This window comes from Hemiscyllium ocellatum, chromosome 47, assembly GCF_020745735.1.
Source record: "Hemiscyllium ocellatum isolate sHemOce1 chromosome 47, sHemOce1.pat.X.cur, whole genome shotgun sequence".
In the NCBI taxonomy this organism is placed as follows: Eukaryota; Metazoa; Chordata; class Chondrichthyes; order Orectolobiformes; family Hemiscylliidae; genus Hemiscyllium; species Hemiscyllium ocellatum.
This window is the reverse complement of record NC_083447.1, coordinates 28,792,857-28,809,122: the sequence shown is the minus strand read 5'-3', so window position 1 is coordinate 28,809,122 and position 16,266 is coordinate 28,792,857.

Sequence of the window (16,266 nt, the reverse complement as noted above, 5' to 3'; positions counted from 1 at the left end):
GTCGAGAGGACGTTCATGAGTGTGTATTTCAATCAGGATTCAATGATTAATGAGATTCCAGAATAACATAAGCAATGAATGAAAAACAGGCAACATAAGAAATGGCAGTTGAGTACAACATGTGGTTCCAAGTAGGCCTCATGGTATTACCGACAGATTATGAAGACAGAAAATCCTGTTATTTGGACCCAGCTTCGAATCCCGCCACTGCAGATGGTGGAAATTCAATTCAACAATTTTACAATATCCCTGGAATTAAGAATCTACCCATGCGAATAACGTCATTGCTGATTTTCAGAAAAATCCATCTGGATCACTAATATACTTTAATGAAGGAAACTTCCATCCGCACCTGATCTGGCTGACATGCAACTCCAGACCCACAGCAATGTCATTGACTTGCAATCACCTCCTGAAATGGTCTCGTGAGTCCTTTAGTTGTACCAATCGTTACAAAGTTTCAACGAAATGAAAATGGCTGGACCACCTGGCATCAAACTGCACTGGAAAAGTCAACATTAGAAACATCACTGTAGAACCTCCAAAGTTTTCCTTACTATCATCTAAGGGGTAGTGCCAACATTGGGACAATTGCCTTACAGACGAGTCAAGCAACAGCCCGGCATAGGCATACTCATGGAATCATACCTTACAAAAATAACCCAGCCACCACCATCACCATCCCTGGATATGTCCTGCCCCAAATGCAGGACCAATCCAGCAGTGGGGGCAGCTCAGTGAGATTGAGTCAGTAGGTAGTTGATCTGGGAGGCCCCAAAATTGACTCCAGACATAATGAAGTCCCATTGCTTCAGATTAAACATGGACAAAGAATTCTCTTACTGTTTACCACGTAACGTCGTTCCTCATCTGAATCAGTAATCTTCTATGTTAAACAACACTTGGAGAAAGCACTGACTGTGGAAAGGGCACGAAGTGTATTCTGGCTGGGAGATTTCAAAGTCGACCACCAAGAATGTTTTGGCAGCAGTACGACTGGTCACGCTGGTCGGGTCCTAAGGACATGGCTACTAGATTGGGTCTGCAGACGGTGGTGAGGTACATTACAAGAGGGAAAAACATCATACATAACCTCAGCCTTACCAATCTACCAACTACAGATGTATCTGTCCATGGCAGTATCGGTGAAAGTCTCACGGTCACATTCAGAATAAACTCTATTGTATTGTGTGGCACTAACACCATGCTAAATGGCACAGACTTCGAAGAGTTCCAAAAACTCAAGACTGAGCGTCCATAAGACACTGTGGACCATCCATAGCAGCAGAACTGTACTCAATTACAAACTGTAATGACACGGCCCATCATAAGCCCCACTCAACCATTACCATCAAGGCAGAGGATTAACCCTGGTTCAATGGAGAATGCAGGAGGGCATGCCAGGAGCAGAACCAGGAATATATAAAGATAAAATGTTCATCTGCTGAAGCTTCCAAACAGAAATATTTGCGTGCCAGATAGCATAAACAGCAAGGGACAGACAGAGCTTAGTGATCACAGAACCAATGCATCAGATTTAAGCTCTGCAGTTCTTCTACTCCGATCATGGATGGTGGTGGACGATCAAACAACTCACCGGAGTAGCAGTCTCCACAAATATCCCCATCCTCAGTGATGGAAGAGCCCAGTACATCAGGGCAAAATATAAGGCTGAAGCTTTTGCAGAAATCTTTACTCAGAAGTTTCGAGTGGATGATCCATGTCGACCTCCTCCCGTGGTCCCCATCATTACAGAGAGCAGTCTTCAGCAAGTTCGATTGACTGATGTCAAGAAACGATTGAAGGTACTGGATACTGCAAAGGCTATAACCCCTGACAACATGCCGACAATAGTCCTGAAGGATTGTACTCCAGAACTTCTCGCTTCCCTCGATAAGCTGTTCCAGTGCAGTTACAAATCGACAATGGGAAAAAAACTGCGCAAGTATGTTCTGTAAATAAACCGCAGGACAAATTCACCCCTGCCAAATACCGCCTCATCAGTGTACTGTCCATCATCAGTAAAGTGGTGGAAGGCTGTCAACAATAGTGTTATCAAGCAGCATCTGCTCAGCAATAACCTGCTCAGTAACGCCCCTTTTGGGTTTTGGCAGAGACACTCAGCTCCTGACCTCATCACAGCCTTGGTTCAAACATAGAAAAAGGAACTGAAATCCAGCCCGCGACATCAAGTCTGCATTCTTATAAATGTGGCATCAAGGAACCCCAGCAAAAAGGGCATCATGGGCCAACACTTCATTGTTGGAGTCATTCCTGACAGATAGGAAAACTGTCATTGTTTTTGGAGGTCAGTCATCTCAGTTCCAGAACATCTCTGCAGTAGTCGCTCAGGATAATGCGGATGTCGATTAGCTCCATGAACTGGAATGTTCATTTTCAGACGTTTCGTCACCATATTAGGTAACATCTTCAGTGGCCCTCTGGATAAAACCTAGGTCCAAACATCTTCCGTGGCTTCATCAATTACCTTCTCTCCATCATAAGGTCAGAATGTGAATATTCGATGATAACTGCACAATGTTCAGCACCATTCGCAAATGCTCAGATACTGAAGCAGTCCATGCCTAAAGGCAACAAGATCTGGACAATCTACAGACTTGGGCTGACAAGTGGTAAGTAACATTCGCATCACACAAATGCCAGACAATGGCCATCACCAGTAAGAAACAATATAAACACTTGGTATTCAGCAACATATTTGTCACTAAATTCCCCACCCCATCCCCTATCAATACACTTGGGGTTACCATTGACCAGAAATTCAACTGGACTCGCCACACAAATATAGGAGCTGATCAGAGGATAGGAATACTCCATGAGTAACTCACCTCCTGTCTTCCCAAAGCATGTCACCCATCTACAAGTCACAAGTCAGGACTGAGATGGAATACTCCTAATTGCATGAATGAGTGCAGCCACTACGACAGTAAAGAAACTTGACACCATCCAGGATAAAGCAGCCCATTTGATTGGCATCACATCCACAAGCATTCACTCCCTTCATCTCCAATGCTCAGAGCAGCAGTGTGTGTACTATCTACAAGATGCACTGCAGAAATTATCCAAAGATCCTCAGACAGCACCTTCCAATCCTCCGAGCATTTCCATCTAGAATGATAAGGGCAGCAGGCTTTTGCGAAAGCCACCACCTTCAAACTCCCCTCCCAACCAGTCCACATCCTGATTTGGAAATATGTTACCATTCTTTCACTGTTGCTTGGTCAAAACCCTGGAATTCCCTCCCTCAAAGCATTGTGGGTCAACGCACAGCAGGTGGACTACAGCTGTACAAGAAGGCAGCTCAGTGCCACCTTCGCAAGGGGGCAACTAGGGACGGACAAGAAATGATGGGCCCTTCCAGCAATTCCCGTATCCAAAACCAAAGTTTAAGAAGTTCCAAGTTGAAAACCTCGATGGGACAGGTTATCTGATTTGAACATGAACAGGAAAGCAGTGTTTCTGATGATGAACATTTCAGACCTTTCTGTTATTAGAAAAGTGTTCAGGGTTCCATGATGTATTGTTGCTGAGCGCTGTAATAAATTGCACCTGTTTGATTAAATTCAACAATGTTAGCGTAGCAGGATCGATCCTTCAAAAATACCAGACTGAAAATGACAAACATCGTAGAGACAATGTACTTCCGCCAGATGAGACTCACAGATACCAGCTTATATTCAACATATTACTGCGCTACTGTCTGACACTGAATCCCGCTCCATATTACAGGGGTTACCATTGAGCAGAAGGTGAAGTCAAATCAACGTACAGATACAAGGGTTACAAGAGCAGGTCTGAGACTTACAATTCTGGACTGAATAATAGACTGTATGACCATAAGGGCATGAGATATAACAATAAATTTAGGCCATTCAGCCTATCTCTTCACTCTGAAAGTATGCCATTTTGTCATAGTCTCTAAGACTAGTGCAAATATCTTCTATACTCTAACTGTATCAATCTTTGCAGTAATCAGTCAGTTTCAATCAGATGCACCCCCCAGTTCTTCTAAATTCCACTGAGTGCAAACACAGAGCTCTCAACTGCCGCTCGTATAACAAGCCATCATTCCCTGGATAGATCATGTCCAACACCTATAGATCCTTCCACAAAACAGTTTACAAAAATCCAAATGCTTTCTCACCATAGCCCATTATATTCTCAGCAGTACGTCTCCGTTTTTGTATTGTCATTCTCTTGAAATGAATGTTAGCATTGCATTTGCTTTCCTAACTGCCAACTGAACGTGCACATCAAACATAAGAGAGGACGAGTATTCCAAACGCCTTTTGTGGTTCAGATTTCATGAACATAGTGTCTTCCTGTATTCTGCCTACTGAAGTGCATAGTCTGTCATGTTCCCATATTGTGTTCCATCAGCGATGTGTTTTTTCAGTGTACTAAACTGTCCAAGTCTTTCTGCAGCCTCTCCACTTCCTCAATATCACCTGCCCATCCAATCATCATTGTATCATCTGCAAACCTAGTAAAACTGCCGTCAGGTCAGACGGTTTGAATAAATGCTGACCACCTCAGGACTGTCCACCATTGAAAAGGCAAAACGCACAAGATGCTTGACTCCATTCAGGTTTAAGCAGTGACTTGATTGGAATTACAACTGCAAAGTCTTCACTCCTTGCACCACTGACACCTTGCACACCATTTTATTATGAACTTGCTCCATTATGGTGACACAGAACTTGATGGCGCATGATCCCAGTCTATTAATGTCAATCTGTCTCAATGCTGACTGTGTGGTGCACACACCGACCAATGTCATTGTGTGTTGAAGACAACAGAGGGAGGTGTGGGGAGGGGATATGGATCATAAATGACTATGTGACCGTCACTGAGGGTTGAGGGCGAAAGCCCCAGATGTAGCTAAGTCTGTTGTCACCGCTGCAGGCATGTTAAGTCTTTCACTGAGCCAAAGCAAAGAAGGTGATGGGCATGGAGAGCTTTCCAGGCTGAGCAATCAGTTCCTATTTGCACCAACTAGCAGAGGTATTCACATGCAACTTCAGCCTCCCCCTCCTGATTCGAGAAGGCCATCATCATCCTCGTAAGTGAGAAAGCACATGGAACGTGCCCTTATAGACTACCAGGAGAAAGTGAGGACTGCAGATGCTGGAGATCAGAGCTGAAAATGTGTTGCTGGGAAAGGGCAGCAGGTCAGACTGCATCCAAGGAACAGGAGAATCGATGATTCGGGCATGAGCCCTTCTTCAGCAATCCTGAAGAATGGCTCATGCCCGAAACGCCGGTTCTCCTGCTAGTTGGATGCTGTCTGACCTGCTGCGCTTTTCCAGCAACACATTTTCAGCTCTTATTGACTACCAGCCAGTGGCTCTGACCTTAATAATCATGAAGTGCTGTGAGAGGCTGGTTATGGCCAATACCAACTCCAGTCTCCCAGCCTGCCCTGCTGCCCTATAATATTGGCTGACTGATATAATAGGTTTACAACAGATGCTATATCCGAGCCCTGCACGCATCCCTGGAACATCTGGACAGCAAGGATACCTAGACCAGATTCTTGCTCATTGACTAAAGCTCCACCATCAAAATCATTATCCCTTTCAGACTAATCACAAAACTCCGCGACCTTGATCTCGGTTCAATGCTCTGCAATGGGATCCTCAGGTTTCTGACACACAGACCACAATCGTGAAGATCGTTAAAACCACCTCCTCCACAATAACATTCAACACTGAAGCTGCTGAAGGATGTGTTCTCAACACCCGACAATACTCCCTGTACATCCACAGCTGTACCTGCAGCACCTTACTGTACTCCCTGTACACCCACGGCTGTACATGTAACACCTTACTGTACTCCCTGTACATCCACGGTTGTACCTGCAGCTCCTTACTGTACTCCCTGTACACACACGGCTGTACATGCAGCACCTTACTGTACTCCCTGTACATCCACGGCTGTACCTACAGCACCTTACTGTACTCACTGTACACACATGGCTCTACCTGCAGCACCTTACTGTACTCTCTGTACTTCCACAGATGTGCCCTTAGCCCCTACTGTACTCCCTGTACACCCACAATTGTTTCCACAGCCCCCTACCGTTTGCCCTGTACTCCCACGGCAGTGTCCTCAGCCCCCTCACTGTCCTCCATGTACACCCATGGCGACGTTCTCAGCACCCTACAATACTCCATGTACACCCACTGCGACGTTCTCAGCCCCCTACTATACTCCATGTACACCCACGGCTGTGTCCTCAGCCCCCTACCTACTCCGGCTGAGTTTCCAAATTCCAAACAACACCAGCTACAAGTTCGCTGATGACATCACTATAGCAGTACAGATATGGAACAAAAACGCATCAGAATGTAGAAAGGCGATAGAGAGTTTGGTGGCACAGTGTATTGATAATGACATCTCTCTCTAATCTGGCAAGCGTAAAGGATAGATTATTGACTTTAGAAGAAAGGAGGGGAACACACCCCATCTATATCGACCATTTGAGGGAGTGCAGAGCATCAAGTCCCTCGGAGTGATGATTACTGACAACCTGTCCCGAACTTCTCACATAGGTCCAGTGGTCGGGAAGGTTCAACAATGCCTCTCCTTCCTCGGGTGGTTCAGGAAATTCAGCATGTGCTACATCTACAAATGCACCATTGAGAGCGTACTGTCCCAATGCGTAGCAGCCTGGTATGGCAACTGCTCTACTCAGGACAATGAGTAACTACAGAAGGTTGGGTGCACAGCTCTGACCACACGGACACTAACATCCCAATCAATGATTCCATTTACATGGCTCGTTGCCGCAGAAAGGCTGCCAACATCTACCCCAGATTACTGAGGGAAGGGTGAGAGGAAATAGCTGTAGCATTAACACATATCTTTGTAGCATCCTTGAACACGGCTAAGGTCCCAGAAAACTGGACAATTGTTAATCCCCTTGTTTAAGAAAGGTAATGGGGATAATACAGTCTATTATAGACCAGTGAGACTGATGTCATGGATAGGGAACCTGCTAAAGAAGATACTTAGGGTTAAGATCTATTCTTATTTGAATGAAAATAGTCTTATCAGTGATAGGCAACATGGAAGCAGAGAAGGTCATGTCTTACCAACTCAATAGAATTTTTTGAGGAAGTGACAAAGTTGATTGATGGGGTAGAGACTGTAGATGTCATGTACATGGACTTCAGGAAGACGTTTGGTATATTACCCCATGGTCGGGTTATGGAGAAAGTGAAGTCACATGGTGCGTTAGCTACGTGGAAAATGAACTGGCTGGGCAACAGAAGGCAAAGAATATCGGGGAAGGGAGTTTCTCAAAATGGAGAACTGTGACCAGTGGTTCCATTAAAGATGTCTCCGGAAAGATACATGAATGGGCAGGGAACAAAGTCCTTAGAAAATAGTCGACAGGTTTAGATGGAGTATTTGGCTCGGCGCAGGCATGGAACATCGAATGGCCTGGAATGTTCTTTGTTCTAACATTATCAAAGACCCATCAGACCCCAGTAATGGTCTCCTCCAACCTCTTCTATCAGGCTAAAATGTACAGAAGCTTGAAAACACAGAGCAGCTGTTTCAGGAACAGCTTCTTCCTGACTGTTATTAGACACATGATAATGTTGATCTTGTTCATATTGATGTCACCTCGCGCACACCCTGTGCAGCATAACCTGCATGCCTCTCAGACATGTTTTACAGCCATCGTTCTCTATATCCTTGCTTACTATGATTTGCCTGTACATCTTGTTACAGGTCAAACTACCTCCTCACCACCCTCCCCTAGCTCCCTCCATTGCTCACTCCGAGCTCTCTCCGGTCCTCACCCCCAGCACCTCCCATTCCCCATCCCCAGCTCCCTGTGTGTTTTGCATCTCACTATTTCTCTCACAGTCTGTTTCCCTGTGTTTTCGTTTTCTCTGTCTTCTGTTTCTTTCCATGAACTTAGTATCTCCCCTTTTCCCTGTCCATGTGACTGTTTGTTTCTTGTTTTGTTTCCTTTCTCTGTTTTACTGACTGCCCTTCTGTTTCCCTCACTATGTTCTCTTTCTCCTTATATGTGTCTGTCTCTTTCTCCCTTGTGTGATGGTGATGGCTTCTCTATTCTTTTGAAGCATGTGATGGCTCTTTGGTTGGATGTTGGCAATACAATAAACTCAATTGTGTTTTGGCATCTTGGACATAAATTAAACTTATTGGTTATATTTCAATTGTTGTCAAAACAGCAACCAAAACTTGGATATCCATTTAACGGCCAATTGCTACATCTAAATATTTTGGAACTGCCTTCTCTCAGTGCTCTGCATACTGGCATCTAAAAGCATTCCATTCACGTGCATAATAGTGTGACGGTAACAGCTCTTCCCAGGACCATAAGAAACTACAGACGGTTGTGAGCACAGCCCAGACTATCATGGAAGACAACCTTCCGTCCATGTATACTTCTCATTGTCAGCGAAAGGCTGGCAACATCAAATATCTCTCCAAAAACTGGAATGGTATCCTACAACCTCTTCCAAAAGGGAGGAGAAACAGAGGCTTGAAAACTTGAAAACATGCTCAGGAACACCTTCGTCCCTATCGTAATTTGATGGCAGATTGTCATCTCTAACTCTTCAAATAATCAATGTGCTTTAAACATGATCTTAGATATATATACAGGTTTTCCTCGATATCTGAAAGTAGAGTGTTCCTACAAATCCTTTCATAAGTTGATGTGGTGTAAAGCGAAGCAGCATTTATTTATGTGGGAAAAGTTCACCTTTCGTGGTAAAAGTGAAAATCCTCGTCGAATTTGTTTTGATTAGCGAAAACAGGTCCTAATGGAGGTTTTTCGCAAAGTGAAGTGGCAAAAAGCGAATTTTTGAAAAGTGGGGAATGCCTGTACCGACATGGGGATGATATTCAGGAAAATGGGAAAAGGTAAAAAAAAACTATGAGGTGATTCTCACATTTTATTTCCATCCCAGCTAATCATCATTCCCATTGTTTGCTCTTTTCCTTCTATATCTCTCTTTATCTATCGATTCAATTCATTCCTCCTCCCCTTCAAAGCAGAATTCCCTGTCACCAGCATTATTCACACTATTTTCCAGCTGCTTTCAGTTCAGAAAAGATCCCCAGCACTTCCTGCTCTTTTATTTGCATTTTTGTGCACTTTCAGATCTCCAACATCTTTCTTTATTTGGTTTAACCTTCAAATTTGTTATTTCACGGGAAGTCGGCATCTCTGCCCAGAGCAGCATTTGTTAATCATCACTAATTGCCCTGACTGTGAGGCCATTCCACAAACTAATATAAAGTCAAGCACATTCATATGGGTCTGAAGTCACACTTAACCCAGACCGGGTAGTAACATTAGATTTCTTTACCGAAGGTCATCAGTAAAACAGGAAACCTTTTAGACAAAATGTGGGTTTTATCGTTGTTTTTCGTGAAATTCACTTTTATTCCAATTCTTATCATTTTTAATGAAGTTCTGCCACCAGCTGTGGTAGGACTTGAAACAAATCACTTGAAACAATATATTTCATTTAATAAGCTTTGCTCCTGAATTACATCCAGCGACATTCCGACATTCACACTTTGTCCTAATCATGAAGGAACGTTCGAGACAAGAACAATTTTGTGATTGAAATACTTGTTACTGGAAAAGTGGCCAAAAGAGAGCTTGAAACATAAAGTCTGAATTTTACCAACGTGCAGACAATGGTTTGTTCAGCCACAGCATTGACGCAGAGATGGAGATCGGGATATTGTGAGCTGGCAGTGGACAGGGTTGGTGACAGTGAGAACATGAGACATAAATCAGTTCAGGGCAAATAGGAATCCCGAGGTTGTGCACAGTTTTGTTCTCAGATGTTTGTAAGGGAGTGATCTGCAATTCATGGGTAATGAATGGAGACTGTAATTGAAACTGAAGACAACAATTTCTTTCTTTGACAAATATAGCTCGCAGAAATTGAAATGAAGTTCACAATTGTTTATGGGATTAATGAATGGACAGAGGGAGAGAACACACACAATAGTGAGAATACGTTAGTAACACACCCTCCACCCCTCCCAAAATAATAATCAGCACCGCTAATATGCGGCATGGTAGAAATTCCCAATAGAGGGAAATGTTGAAAAGACCGAAGGAAAACCTCATCTCCATTGGTGTAATTATCCAGTCCATTATTCTCAGATTCAGATCTGTCTTCTCCACGTCTGTGCAGCTGCTGATCTTTGTTAGTGTTGGAGGTGATGCATCTGCAACTGCACTCGGATAGCGCACTGAGTGAAGCCCATCACCAATAGGAGAGGGAAACCCTCCAGTGACACAGTTACAAACGCATGGAGACTGACATCAATCACAGTCACTGAGCAAACAGTTCGAGCTTTCAATACAGCACATTCAGTTCACAATTTAACTAAACTGGCCTGGATGCTGACATCGCTGGTTATTGGTCACATCTCCCATTAACAATTCCTCTAGTGAAGTCATTTCTGAGGGAGAATGATGAATGTTTTCTTTTTGCAGGCTACATAACTCTGCTCTGTTGTACGTTTGCAAAGCTGTAACCGTCTTTCCCCGAATCTCCGCCCCTCCAAAAAAAAGAAACACAATCAGGACGTTGTGACTGTGCTGATCTCTCCTCCACGGGAACAAACGCCAGTCACTGCGCACAGTTGCCCTGAACATAGACAGGAAGTATGAACTTCTCTGAATGTTCTTCTCACTGCTGTAATACGGAAACGTTGGAACTTCCGTACAGAATATGGTTCTGTAACTTATTTATACAAATTGACAAACAGCTTAATGCAGTTTGACTTGCTGTGAAGCAATAATTTTCACGCTTTTTCCCCTCAGTCCAAAACCAAAAGTGTAAGTACAATTAACTTATTCATTAAGATTTATGAATTAATGAGTCAGGTTCGAATGAATATAACATTGGCTGGCAGATAGGGTGGAATGCGGTCAGTGGCTGTGGAGACTGCATGGGGAGTACAATGACATTCCCCAGTCATCATCACTCTTTCTGACAGATTGAATCAAATATAATGCGCAAGGAACCAACCAACGTTTGGGAGACGCAATACTGAATGACAATGTGAGCTGAACAGGATAATTTTAATTGTGATAAAGTGAAATATATTTTATATGCACACAACTTAGTCATTTGGAATACAGATTGATTAGGATCACCACATCTGAAATAATAACTTTGATTTCTCTTCATAGATTCTACCAGAACTGCTGAGCTTTCCCTCCAACTTCTGTTTTTGTTTGAGATTGATCATATCTGCCAGGAAACTTACAATTAAAGACAGATACTAATTACAAAATGTGAATGGTTATGGGGAGAATGCAGGAGACTAATATTAGAGATATTGCTCATTCCAAGCTGGAAGAGACAATATGCTGAGTTTTCACCACCTTTGCTGTAATAATTCTACGTTACATATTGAAAGCTTTTGGAGAGTGGGGAGATAAACTTGTTCAAAAGGAGGACAGAGAGTGTTCCATCATCAATAATATGTCTCTTATTTCATGAAGTTCAGCTGTGGCTAAAATGTATTTTTTAAAAAAATAGATTTCCTGAGATTTACAGGATTTTCAGATTTTTTTAAACTTTGTATTTTAAAGAAGAATTCAGGTGTCACAGACAAACCAACTGTAATAGGAACAAGAAAGGACCACATTGTCCGAATATTCCAAGTTCAACATGTAGACCCGTCAAGAAGCATGAAATATAGAGGTAATGGAAATATGAAATGCAAACAGAAAATGCTGGATAAACGAAAAAGGGAAGGAAGTATCTGCAGAAAGCAAAAGAAATAACGTATGTAATATGATGTGTCACTGTTCTGAAAAGTCATATTAGAATCAAAGCTTAATTTTTTGCATCTCTGCTCAGATGTTGCCAGATCTACTGAGTTTCCCTCAAGCTCTTTTGATTTCTTTTTCCTTTCTGAACTGTGACAAAGTGTCTGATTTGAATGATAACAGCAAAGCCACTGTCTCAGTTGAATCTCGAGTAATCTGTTATGGATATGAAATGAGAATTTGCAACGTTCCTATGTTTGACAGGGCTCTAAATATTGACGACATATTGCACTGTGAGGACTTGTCATGAAAATGTTGAAACAAAAACAGAAATTGCTGCAAAAGCTCAGCAGGTTTGGCAGCAGCTGTGCAGACTAATCACAGGTAACGTTTCCGATCCGGTGACCCTTCCTCAGAACTGATGATAGCGCTGAAAATGTTGTTTTAAATACAGAAGAGGCTGGATACCTGGTAATGGAGACTGTTAGTAACTAACAATAGAGGGTGAGTATTAGAAGGGTATATGGGTAGGGGACAAGGACATTGGGGAGTTCAGACAGTAAAATTATTGAACTTGATTTTGAGTCTGCAGGGCTGCAGGGACCGCACGGAAAAATGAAAAGTTTGTCTTCCAGTTTCCGCTGAACTTTCCCGGAACATTGCAGCAAGCCTGACACAGAGATATTGGCCAGGGAACAGGATGGCGTTTTAACCAGGCACACAGCTGGAAGCTCAGGGTCTTTTGCAAAGGTACAACAAGGATGTTTTGCGAAGTGGCCATCAAATCTACCCTTCGTTTCCACAATGTAGAGGCGACCAGATTGTGAGCAGCAAATATAGTAGACTAGATTGTGGGAAGTGTCGATAAGGTGCTGCTTCACCTGGAAGGTATGGTTGCACCTTTGGATACTGAGGAAGGGCGGAGTTAAATGGGCAAGTGTTACACCTCGGGCAGGGGAAAGTGAAGTGGAATTTGGGTGGGAGTGAATAAAGAGCAGACCAATGTGTCTTGGAGGGAATGATCGCTCCAGAAGGTGGACTTGGGAGGGGAGGTGAATATGTGCAGGTGGGGGCATCTCGCTGGAGGGTGGGTAGACGAGCAAATGTTGTATGATGATTCTGTACATTTGAGTGCTGGTGGGATGGTAGGTAAGGACAACGAAAACTCTGTTGTAAGAGGGAAGTGGAAGGGCGAGGCGAGAAGTGCAGGAGAAGGGTCAGACCCGGTTTAGTATCCTGTTGACAGCAGTGCTGCGGAATTTTGGTTTGAGGAATGAGATGGACATTTCAGAGACTTCGTTGTTGAATTTGTCATCATCAGAAGAAATGCAATGGAGATGGATGAACTGGGAGAATGGAATGGAGTCTTTTCAGGAAACGGGTGTGAGGATGTATACTCCAGGTAGCTGTGAGACTGGTCTATCCTCAAAAGTGGAAGCAGAGATGTCGAGGAAAGGAAGGGAGGAGTCAGAGATACGCTAGGTGAAAGTGAGAGCGGGGTGCAAATTCAAAGCGAAATCAATGAACTTTTCCAATACTGGACAAGAGAGAGAAGCAGCAGCGATGATAACATATATGTATCCGTTATTGAAAAGAAAAAAAAAAGCTGGTCCACAAATTTGTGTTATAAATTGGTGCAAGGTGAACATTCATGGAATTAGAAATGAGCTTACACGAGTTGATTGGAGTAGTCTGCTTGCAGGTGAAGGGACCTCCGACAAGCCTTAAGCTGGAGTTTAAGGTTTATATGTTCCTGAAACGGTGAAAGGAAAGTTGACAGGAATAGATAACCCTGGATGACAAGAGATATTGAGGCTTTGACCAGGAAAAAAAAGGAGGAGGCGTGACTCAGGACCAGGCAACTGGGATCAAGGGAATCCCGAGAGGTGTACAACGGATGCAGGAGTTTAATAAAAATGAATTCAGGAAGGCAAAAAGGGGGGATGAGACAGCGTTGGTTGAGAAGATCAGGATGAAGCCAAAGAAGTTCTTTAAGTATATTAAAGGTAAAACATTAACTAGAGACAGAATAGGATCCCCAAAGACCAAAGTTGAGTTGTATTTGTGGAACCATCAGAGACGAGCGAAGTCACCAACAAATATTTCTCCTCTGTGTTGACCGTGGAGAAAGACATGAATACTTGTGAATTTGGGGAAGTTAGTGGTGATATCTTAGGGACAATCCATATCACAATAGAGGGGGTATTGGATGTACTAGAATGTATGAAGGTGGATACATTTCACGTTCCTTACCAGATATACCTAAGAACACTGTAAGGGGCAAGAGAAAAATTTGCGGGGATCTAGCTGATAATTTTGATTATTGTTAACCACAAGTGAGATTCGGGAAGACTAGAGGATAGCAATTGTTGTGCCCGTATTCAGTAAGGACTGAAAAACAAACTCCTGTAAACTATAGACCAGGAAGCTTAACATCTGTGTTAGGTAAGTTATGTGAGAAGATGCTTAGGGGCAAAATGAGCGGCATGGTGGCACAATGGTTAGCACTGTTGCCTCACAGCGCCAGAGACCCAGGTTTACTTCCCACCTCAGGCGACTATCTGTGTGGAGTTTGCACATTCTCCCCGTGTCTGCGTGGGATTCCTGTGGGTGCTCTGGTTTCCTTCCACAGTCCAAAAATGTGCAGTTTAGGCGAATTGGCCATGCTCAATTGCCCATAGTATGAGGTGAAGGGGTAAAAGTAAGGGAATGGGTCTGGGTGGTTGGCGCTTTGGCAGGTCAGTGTGGACTTATAGAACATAGAACATAGAAGGATACAGCGCAGTACAGGCCCTTCGGCCCTCGATGTTGCGCCGACCGAATCCTACCTAACCTATACTAGCCCAATAACTTCCAAATGCCTATCCAATGCCCGCTTAAATGACCATAAAGAAGGAGAGTTCACCACTGATACGGGCAGGGCATTCCATGAACTCACAACCCGCTGTGTGAAGAATCTACCCCTAACATCTGTCCTATACCTACCACCCCTTAATTTAAAGCTATGTCCCCTAGTAACACATGACTCCATTAGCGGTAAAAGGTTCTTAGTATCTACCCTATCTAAACCCCTAATCATCTTATACACTTCTATCAGATCTCCCCTAAACCTTCTCTTCTCCAATGAGAACAGCCCCAAGTGCCTCAGCCTTTCCTCATAAGATTTTCCTACCATTCCAGGCAACATCCTGGTAAACCTCCTCTGCACTCGTTCTAAAGCTTCCACATCCTTCCTATAGTATGGCGACCAAAACTGCACACAATACTCCAGACGAGGCCTCACCAGAGTCTTATACAACTGCAACATGACCTCAGGACTCCGGAACTCAATTCCTCTGCCAATAAAGCCCAGTACACCATATGCCTTCCTCACAGCACTATTTACCTGGGTGGCAACTTTCAGAGATCTGTGTACATGGACACCAAGATCCCTCTGCTCATCCACACTACCAAGTAGCCTACCATTAGCCCAGTAATCCATCATCTTGTTATTCCTACCAAAGTGAACGACTTCGCACTTAGCTACATTGAATTCCATTTGCCACATTTCCGCCCAGCTCTGCAACTTATCTATATCCCGCTGTAACCTGCCACTTCCTTCCTCACTATCCACAACTCCACCGACTTTTGTGTCATCCGCAAACTTGCTTACCCAGCTTTCAAGTCCTTCCTCTAGATCATTTATAAAGATAACAAAAAGCAATGGTCCCAAAACAGATCCTTGTGGTTCACCGCTAGCAACTGCGCTCCAAGATGAACATAATCCATCAACTACTACCCTCTGTCTCCTTCCAGCCAGCCAATTCCTAATCCAAACCTCTAATGTATCCTCAATGCCATACCTCCGAAGTTTTAGCATTAGCCTACCATGGGGTACCTTATCGAACGCCTTACTAAAATCCATATACACAACATCTACTGCTTTACCCTCATCCACTTCCTTAGTCACCTTCTCAAAGAACTCAATAAGGTTTGTGAGGCACGACCTGCCCTTCACAAAACCATGCTGGCTATCCCTGATCATGTTATTCCTACCCAGATGTTCATAAATCTTATCCCTTACCATTCTCTCTAAGACTTTGCCCACCACTGAAGTCAGACTCACTGGCCTATAGTTACTAGGGCTATCCCTACTCACTTTCTTGAACAATGGGACCACATTCGCTATCCTCCAGTCCTCTGGTACTATTCCCGTTGACAATGACGACATAAAAATCCAGGCCAATGGCTCTGCTATCTCCTCCCTAGCTTCCCATAGGATCCTGGGGTAAATGCCATCAGGCCCAGGAGACTTATCTATATTCATCCTTTCCAATATTCCCAAAACCTCTTCCCTGCATATTTCCAGGGCATCCATTCTAATTATTTGTGATTCCATATTCACATCAGCAACAGTGTCCTGTTCCTGAGTGAATACTGATGAAAAGTACTGATTTAATGTCTCTCCA